The sequence below is a fragment of the Cryptomeria japonica genome, unplaced genomic scaffold, assembly GCF_030272615.1.
Source record: "Cryptomeria japonica unplaced genomic scaffold, Sugi_1.0 HiC_scaffold_69, whole genome shotgun sequence".
In the NCBI taxonomy this organism is placed as follows: domain Eukaryota; kingdom Viridiplantae; phylum Streptophyta; class Pinopsida; order Cupressales; family Cupressaceae; genus Cryptomeria; species Cryptomeria japonica.
Genome location: NW_026728891.1, coordinates 53,725 through 63,309, shown reverse-complemented (window position 1 = coordinate 63,309; position 9,585 = coordinate 53,725). Strand labels below are relative to the sequence as shown.

The window sequence follows — 9,585 nt, the reverse complement described above, 5'->3', positions numbered from 1 at the left end:
CCAAGGTGGGTGTCTGGGTGGGTGCCGAGGTGGGAGCCAGGGTGGGTCCCAAGGTGAGTGCAAAGGTGGGTGCCAGGGTCAAGGTGAGTGCCAATGTGGGTTCCAAGGTGCCAGGGTCAGGGTGAGTGCCAATGTGGGTTCAAAGGTGCTAAGTTGGGTGCGAGGTTGGGTGCGAGGGTGGGTGGGTGCCAAGGTGTGCTAGGTGGAAGCCCGGGTGGGTCGGCATCCCATGGGTGTCGAGTTGGGTGCCTGATGGGTGCTTCTTGTCAAGTTTTAGTCGCCGGGACTCATTTCGAGCCTTAGAGGTCGTTTCTTGTCCGGTTGCCCTGTCTTCGACCTGGGAACCCAATTTTGGTCCTCGGGTCCCATTTTTTTTTGTCTCGCATCCCACTTTTGGCCTGTGGCCTTTTCGGGGTCGATTCTCGTTTTGGGCATCAGAGCATGTTTCTTCTCCTAAAACCCAATATTTGTTTATTAAGTCTCGGAACACATTTTTGTTCTCGTGGACCCATCATGGGTCTTGGAACGCATTTGTGGTCCTTGGGTCCCATTTTGCATCCCGAAACTTGTGTTTTGGTGCTTGATCCCTATTTTGGGTGCCCACCTTGCACCAAGTGCGCACCCGGGGCAAACCGAGCGCCTTGGTGCACCGGGGCAAGATCGAGCGTGCACCCGAGGCGCCCCGAACATGCACCAAGGTGCACTCGGCCCACATGTGAGCGCAGGTCGTTGCGCCCGAGGTGGTGTGTGGGCACCGCGTTGCAGACGGGACACTGCACGCACACGACGCCCCCTCCAGGTGCACGCACGTAGGCCGGGCCGGGTGCACACCCGACGCCCTAGCAAGGTGCGCGCACCCGGGCAGGGCTCACACTTGGCGAACGGGGCGCACTTCGCGAGGGAGGGTGTGCACCTCGACGGGGGTGGGTGGCCGGGGTGGATTCGCACGTGGGTCGCGGTTTGCTAAGTACACACTGCGACAAGCTCATAACGGGTGCGATCATACCAGCGTTAGTGCACCGGATCCCATCAGAACTCCGCAGTTAAGCGCGCTTGGGCCGGAGTAGTACTGGGATGGGTGACCTCCCGGGAAGTCCCGGTGTTGCACCCTTTTTTAGTTTTTCGCCGGGCGTCGCAATGCTATTTGAATAAACCTTTTGCCCGTTTGCGTTCTCGTCGGGGCCGGGCCGGGCCGGGGTGCACTGCCCGCACTACCGCGCGCGCGGGGGCGACACCGAGCGCGCACCCGAGGCGCCCCGAGCACACAGGCCACGGTGCAACCCGGGCGTTGTGCGCGCACCCCGGTGCGCCCGAGGTGCTGCGCGCGCACCCAGGTGAAATCGGTGTGCACCTCGGCCAGTGCGCACTCGGTCGAGTCGCGCACGTTGGCCAAGGTGCACGGTGATGTTTCTTACTCTAAGGTTCCGCACCAGACGCCCGGGACAGGTGAGCGAAGCTGGGCGGGGCCGGGTGCGCGGCCGGGGCAGGTGCACGCAGCTGGAGAGAGCTTTGGAGCACACTTCGGAGCGCACCAATGATGCGCTCCATTCAAAAGTTTCCTGAAAAGGCAAAAAAAGTTGAGATTATAGAATTTCCCACTTGAGAGATTGTAAAAAAAAAAAATTTAAAATGAAGGAAACGCGGGTGCCAAGGTGTGCGCAGCCCAGCCAAGGTGTGCGCACCAAGGCGCCCACCCTGGCGAAGGTGCACGCAAGGTGCGCACCCGAGGCAAACCGGACAATTAACCCAACTTTCGACTTCGCGCGCACCTTGGAGCGCACTTCGGAGCGCTCCTTGGTGCGCACCAATCTTGGGCACCTCGGAGTGCACCATGGCGCCCACCAAGGTGCGCACCCGGGGCAAACCGAGCTCCGACTTCGTGCGCACCTTGGAGCGCACGAAAGGTGCGCACCATGGCGCCCACCAAGGTGCGCAGCCCAGCCAAGGCGTGCGCATCAAGGTGCGCACCCTGGCGAAGGTGCGCACCCGGGGCAAACCGAGCTCCGACTTCGTGCGCACCTTGGAGCGCACAAAAGGTGCGCAACCCAGCCAAGGTGTGCGCACCCCGGTCAAACCGAGCTCCGAATCGTGCGCACCAGAGGTGCACGCCATCGTGCGCACCTTGGAGCACACTTCGGAGCCCTCCTTGGTGCGCGCCGATGTTGCGCACCTCGGAGCGCACCCGGGGAAAACAATGCAATTAACCCGACTTTCGACTTCGTGGGCACCTCGGAGCGCTCTCGGGTTCGCACCTCGGAGCACACCGAGGTGCGCACCTTTGATGCGCTGCCTTCACCAATTTCCAGAAAAGGCAAGAAAACATTGAGAAGGTGTGCGCACCGAGGTGCCCACCCTGGCGAAGGTGCACGCGAGGTGCGCACCCGGGGCAAACCGGGCTCCGACTTCGTGCACGCCGCACCTTGGAGCACACTTCGGAGCGCTCCTTGGTGCGCACCAGGGCGCGCAACCCAGCCGAGGTGCCCACCCCGGCGAAGGTGCACGCGAGGTGCGCACCCGGGGCAAACCGGGCTCCGACTTCGTGCACGCCATGGTGCCCACCGCGGCGAAGGTGCACGCGAGGTGCGCACCCGGGGCAAACCGGGCTCCGACTTCGTGCACGCCGCACCTTGGAGCACACTTCGGAGCGCTCCTTGGTGCGCACCATGGTGCCCACCAGGGCGCGCAACCCCGCCGAAGGTGCACGCGAGGTGCGCACCCGGGGCAAACCGGGCTCCGACTTCGTGCACGCCGCACCTTGGAGCACACTTCGGAGCGCTCCTTGGTGCGCACCATGGTGCCCACCAGGGCGCGCAACCCCGCCGAAGGTGCACGCGAGGTGCGCACCCGGGGCAAACCGGGCTCCGACTTCGTGCACGCCATGGTGCGCACCGCGGCGAAGGTGCGCACCCGGGGCAAACCGGGCTCCGACTTCGTGCACGCCGCACCTTGGAGCACACTTCGGAGCGCTCCTTGGTGCGCACCAGGGCGCGCAACCCAGCCGAGGTGCCCACCCCGGCGAAGGTGCACGCGAGGTGCGTACCCGGGGCAAACCGGGCTCCGACTTCGTGCACGCCGCACCTTGGAGCACACTTCGGAGCGCTCCTTGGTGCGCACCATGGTGCCCACCAGGCCGCGCAACCCAGCCAAGGTGTGCGCACCAAGGTGCACGCGAGGTGCGCACCCGGGGCAAACCGGGGTCCGACTTCGTGCACGCCGCACCTTGGAGCACACATCGGGGCGCTCCCGGGTTCGCACCGGCGTTGCGCACCGTGGTGGGCACCTCGGAGCACACCAAGGTGGGCAGCGAGGTGCGCACCTTTGATGCGATGCCTTCACTAATTTCCATAAAAGGCAAAAAAAAAACGAGATTTTAAAATTTCCGTTTTGAAAGATAGTGAGAAAAAGGGAATGCTGGTGCCATCTTGAGCCCGCCCTGGTGCGCAGCCCAGCCAAGGTGTGCGCACCAAGGTGCCCACCCTGGCGAAGGTGCGCGCCCGGGCAATTAACCCAACTTCCAACTTCGCGCGCGCCAGGGTGGGAGCGCACCCAACAACCGGGCCTGGGAAGAGCCAATGCGAGAAACCCCACCAAACGCTCTGACAAAAAAAGAGGGGGCGCTCCAGTAACCCCGCTTCGGAGCGCACCCTGGGCAAACCCAGCCAAGGTGCCCACCCCGGCCAAGGTGCAGGCGAGGTGCGCACCCGGGGCAAACCGGGCTCCGACAACGTGCACGCCGCACCTTGGAGCACACTTCGTAGCGCTCCCGGGTGCGCACCTCAGAGCACACCAAGGTGGGCAGCGAGGTGCGCACCTTTGATGCGCTGCCTTCACTAATTTCCAGAAAAGGCAAAAAAAAAAGGAGATTTTAAAATTTCCGTTTTGAAAGATAGTGAAAAAAACGGAACGCGCGTGCCATCTTGAGCCCGCCCTGGTGCGCAGCCCAGGTAAGGTGCCCACCCTGGCAAAGGTGCGCACCCGGGCAATTAACCCTACTTCCGACTTCGTGCGCGCCAGGGTGGCAACCGGGCCTCGGAAGAGCCAATGCGAGAAACCCCACCAAACGCTCCGACAAAAAAAGAGGCGGCGCTCCAATAACCCCGCTTCGGAGCGCAGCCGGGGCAAACCCAGCCAAGGTGCCCACCCCGACGAAGGTGCACGCGAGGTGCGCACCCGGGGCAAACCGGGCTCCGACAACGTGCACGCAGCACCTTGGAGCACACTTCGAAGCACTCCCGGGTGCCCACCGGCGTTGCGCACCGTGGTGGGCAGCGAGGTGCGCACCTTTGATGCGCTGCCTTCACTAATTTCCAGAAAAAGGCAAAAAAAAATGAGATTTTAAAATTTCCGTTTTGAAAGATAGTGAAAAAAAAGGAACGCGGGTGCCATCTTGAGCCCGCCCTGGTGCGCAGCCCAGGCAAGGCATGCGCACCAAGGTGCCCACCCGAGGTGCACACCCGGGGCAAACCGGGCTCCGACTTCGTGCAGGCCGCACCTTGGAGCACACTTCGGAGCGCTCCTTGGTGCGCACCATGGTGCCCACCAGGGCGCGCAACCCAGCCAAGGTCTGCACACCAAGGTGCCCACCCCGGCGAAGGTGCACGCGAGGTGCGCACCCGGGGCAAACCGGGCTCCGACTTCGTGCACGCCATGGTGCCCACCGCGGCGAAGGTGCACGCGAGGTGCGCACCCGGGGCAAACCGGGCTCCGACTTCGTGCACGCCGCACCTTGGAGCACACTTCGGAGCGCTCCTTGGTGCGCACCATGGTGCCCACCAGGGCGCGCAACCCAGCCAAGGTGTGCGCACCAAGGTGCACGCGAGGTGCGCACCCGGGGCAAACCGGGGTCCGACTTCGTGCACGCCGCACCTTGGAGCACACATCGGAGCGCTCCCAGGTTCGCACCAGCGTTGCGCACCTTTGATGCGCTGCCTTCACTAATTTCCAGAAAAGGCAAAAAAAAACGATATTTTAAAATTTCCGTTCTGAAAGATAGTGAAAAAAACGGAACGCGGGTGCCATCTTGAGCCCTTCCTGGTGCGCAGCCCAGGCAAGTTGTGCGCACCAAGGTGCCCACCCTGGCGGAGGTGCGCGCTCGGGGCAAACCGGGCTCCGACTTCGTGCACTGCATGGTGCCCACCAAGGCGCGCAACCCAGCCAAGGTGCCCACCGCAGCGAAGGTGCACGCGAGGTGCACACCCGGGGCAAACCGGGCTCCGACTTCGTGCACGCCGCACCTTGGAGCACACTTCAGAGCGCTCCTTGGTGCGCACCAGGGCGCGCAACCCAGCCGAGGTGCCCACCCCGGCGAAGGTGCACGCGAGGTGCGCACCCGGGGCAAACCGGGCTCCGACTTCGTGCACGCCATGGTGCCCACCGCGGCGAAGGTGCGCACCCGGGGCAAACCGGGCTCCTACTTCGTGCACGCCGCACCTTGGAGCACACTTCGGAGCGCTCCTTGGTGCGCACCATGGTGCCCACCAGGCCGCGCAACCCAGCCAAGGTGTGCGCACCAAGGTGCATGCGAGGTGCGCACCCGGGGCAAACCGGGGTCCGACTTCGTGCACGCCGCACCTTGGAGCACACATCGGGGCGCTCCCGGGTTCGCACCGGCGTTGCGCACCGTGGTGGGCACCTCGGAGCACACCAAGGTGGGCAGCGAGGTGCGCACCTTTGATGCGATGCCTTCACTAATTTCCATAAAAGGCAAAAAAAAAACGAGATTTTAAAATTTCCGTTTTGAAAGATAGTGAGAAAAAGGGAATGCTGGTGCCATCTTGAGCCCGCCCTGGTGCGCAGCCCAGCCAAGGTTTGCGCACCAAGGTGCCCACCCTGGCGAAGGTGCGCGCCCGGGCAATTAACCCAACTTCCAACTTCGCGCGCGCCAGGGTGGGAGCGCACCCAACAACCGGGCCTGGGAAGAGCCAATGCGAGAAACCCCACCAAACTCTCTGACAAAAAAAGAGGGGGCGCTCCAGTAACCCCGCTTCGGAGCGCACCCTGGGCAAACCCAGCCAAGGTGCCCACCCCGGCCAAGGTGCAGGCGAGGTGCGCACCCGGGGCAAACCGGGCTCCGACAACGTGCACGCCGCACCTTGGAGCACACTTCGTAGCGCTCCCGGGTGCGCACCTCAGAGCACACCAAGGTGGGCAGCGAGGTGCGCACCTTTGATGCGCTGCCTTCACTAATTTCCAGAAAAGGCAAAAAAAAAAGGAGATTTTAAAATTTCCGTTTTGAAAGATAGTGAAAAAAACGGAACGCGCGTGCCATCTTGAGCCCGCCCTGGTGCGCAGCCCAGGTAAGGTGCCACCCTGGCAAAGGTGCGCACCCGGGCAATTAACCCTACTTCCGACTTCGTGCGCGCCAGGGTGGCAACCGGGCCTCGGAAGAGCCAATGCGAGAAACCCCACCAAACGCTCCGACAAAAAAAGAGGCGGCGCTCCAATAACCCCGCTTCGGAGCGCAGCCGGGGCAAACCAAGCCAAGGTGCCCACCCCGACGAAGGTGCACGCGAGGTGCGCACCCGGGGCAAACCGGGCTCCGACAACGTGCACGCAACACCTTGGAGCACACTTCGAAGCACTCCCGGGTGCCCACCGGCGTTGCGCACCGTGGTGGGCAGCGAGGTGCGCACCTTTGATGCGCTGCCTTCACTAATTTCCAGAAAAAGGCAAAAAAAAATGAGATTTTAAAATTTCCGTTTTGAAAGATAGTGAAAAAAAAGGAACGCGGGTGCCATCTTGAGCCCGCCCTGGTGCGCAGCCCAGGCAAGGCATGCGCACCAAGGTGCCCACCCGAGGTGCACACCCGGGGCAAACCGGGCTCCGACTTCGTGCAGGCCGCACCTTGGAGCACACTTCGGAGCGCTCCTTGGTGCGCACCATGGTGCCCACCAGGGCGCACCCGGGGCAAACCGGGCTCCGACTTTGTGCACGCCGCACCTTGGAGCACACATCGGAGCGCTCCCAGGTTCGCACCAGCGTTGCGCACCTTTGATGCGCTGCCTTCACTAATTTCCAGAAAAGGCAAAAAAAAACGATATTTTAAAATTTCCGTTCTGAAAGATAGTGAAAAAAACGGAACGCGGGTGCCATCTTGAGCCCTTCCTGGTGCGCAGCCCAGGCAAGTTGTGCGCACCAAGGTGCCCACCCTGGCGGAGGTGCGCGCCCGGGGCAAACCGGGCTCCGACTTCGTGCACTGCATGGTGCCCACCAAGGCGCGCAACCCAGCCAAGGTGCCCACCGCAGCGAAGGTGCACGCGAGGTGCGCACCCGAGGTGCACACCCGGGGCAAACCGGGCTCCGACTTCGTGCACGCCGCACCTTGGAGCACACTTCAGAGCGCTCCTTGGTACGCACCAGGGCGCGCAACCCAGCCAAGGTGCTCACCCCGGCGAAGGTGCACGCGAGGTGCGCACCCGGGGCAAACCGGGCTCGGACTTCGTGCACGCCGCACCTTGGAGCACACATCGGAGCGCTCCCGGGTTCGCACCAGCATTGCGCACCTTTGATGCGCTGCCTTCACTAATTTCCAGAAAAGGCAAAAAAAAGAAAAAAATGAGATTTTAAAATTTCCGTTTTGAAAGATAGTGAAAAAAACGGAACGCGGGTGCCATCTTGAGCCCGCCCTGGTGTGCAGCCCAGGCAAGTTGTGCGCACCAAGGCACCCACCCTGGCCAAGGTGGGTCACGGGGTGGGTCCTAGGGTGGGTAACGGGGTGGGTACTAAGGTGCGTGCCAAGGTGGGTCATAGGGTGGGTGCCAAGGTGGGCACCAGGGTGGGTGTGCACCAACCCTAGCCAGGGTAGGTCACGGGGTGGTTGTCGGGGTGGGCGTCAAGGAGCCAAGATGGGTGGCAAGTAGCCAAGTTGCGTGCCAAGGTGGGTGTCGGGGTGGGTGCCAAGGATCCAAGGTGGGTGCCAAGGAACCAAGGTGGGTGTCTGGGTGGGTGCCGAGGTGGGAGCCAGGGTGGGTCCCAAGGTGAGTGCAAAGGTGGGTGCCAGGGTCAAGGTGAGTGCCAATGTGGGTTCCAAGGTGCCAGGGTCAGGGTGAGTGCCAATGTGGGTTCAAAGGTGCTAAGTTGGGTGCGAGGTTGGGTGCGAGGGTGGGTGGGTGCCAAGGTGTGCTAGGTGGAAGCCCGGGTGGGTCGGCATCCCATGGGTGTCGAGTTGGGTGCCTGATGGGTGCTTCTTGTCAAGTTTTAGTCGCCGGGACTCATTTCGAGCCTTAGAGGTCGTTTCTTGTCCGGTTGCCCTGTCTTCGACCTGGGAACCCAATTTTGGTCCTCGGGTCCCATTTTTTTTTGTCTCGCATCCCACTTTTGGCCTGTGGCCTTTTCGGGGTCGATTCTCGTTTTGGGCATCAGAGCATGTTTCTTCTCCTAAAACCCAATATTTGTTTATTAAGTCTCGGAACACATTTTTGTTCTCGTGGACCCATCATGGGTCTTGGAACGCATTTGTGGTCCTTGGGTCCCATTTTGCATCCCGAAACTTGTGTTTTGGTGCTTGATCCCTATTTTGGGTGCCCACCTTGCACCAAGTGCGCACCCGGGGCAAACCGAGCGCCTTGGTGCACCGGGGCAAGATCGAGCGTGCACCCGAGGCGCCCCGAACATGCACCAAGGTGCACTCAGCCCACATGTGAGCGCAGGTCGTTGCGCCCGAGGTGGTGTGTGGGCACCGCGTTGCAGACGGGACACTGCACGCACACGACGCCCCCTCCAGGTGCACGCACGTAGGCCGGGCCGGGTGCACACCCGACGCCCTAGCAAGGTGCGCGCACCCGGGCAGGGCTCACACTTGGCGAACGGGGCGCACTTCGCGAGGGAGGGTGTGCACCTCGACGGGGGTGGGTGGCCGGGGTGGATTCGCACGTGGGTCGCGGTTTGCTAAGTACACACTGCGACAAGCTCATAACGGGTGCGATCATACCAGCGTTAGTGCACCGGATCCCATCAGAACTCCGCAGTTAAGCGCGCTTGGGCCGGAGTAGTACTGGGATGGGTGACCTCCCGGGAAGTCCCGGTGTTGCACCCTTTTTTAGTTTTTCGCCGGGCGTCGCAATGCTATTTGAATAAACCTTTTGCCCGTTTGCGTTCTCGTCGGGGCCGGGCCGGGCCGGGGTGCGCTGCCCGCACTACCGCGCGCGCGGGGGCGACACCGAGCGCGCACCCGAGGCGCCCCGAGCACACAGGCCACGGTGCAACCCGGGCGTTGTGCGCGCACCCCGGTGCGCCCGAGGTGCTGCGCGCGCACCCAGGTGAAATCGGTGTGCACCTCGGCCAGTGCGCGCTCGGTCGAGTCGCGCACGTTGGCCAAGGTGCACGGTGATGTTTCTTACTCTAAGGTTCCGCACCAGACGCCCGGGACAGGTGAGCGAAGCTGGGCGGGGCCGGGTGCGCGGCCGGGGCAGGTGCACGCAGCTGGAGAGAGCTTTGGAGCACACTTCGGAGCGCACCAATGATGCGCTCCATTCAAAAGTTTCCTGAAAAGGCAAAAAAAGTTGAGATTATAGAATTTCCCACTTGAGAGATTGTAAAAAAAAAAAATTTAAAATGAAGGAAACGCGGGTGCCAAGGTGTGCGCAG

The 9,585-nt window shown here is 62.4% G+C and overlaps 2 non-coding genes across 2 annotated transcripts; both read left to right on the top strand.

The window, feature by feature from the left end:
• The first annotated feature begins 992 nt into the window (after positions 1–992).
• LOC131863857 (5S ribosomal RNA) lies at positions 993–1,111 on the top strand. Its single transcript, XR_009362751.1, has one exon. It is a non-coding gene; the product is annotated as a 5S ribosomal RNA (ribosomal RNA).
• Positions 1,112–8,915: 7,804 nt separating this feature from the next.
• Positions 8,916–9,034, top strand: LOC131863846 (5S ribosomal RNA). The gene has a single exon (XR_009362740.1). It is a non-coding gene; the product is annotated as a 5S ribosomal RNA (ribosomal RNA).
• The last annotated feature ends 551 nt before the right edge of the window (positions 9,035–9,585 follow it).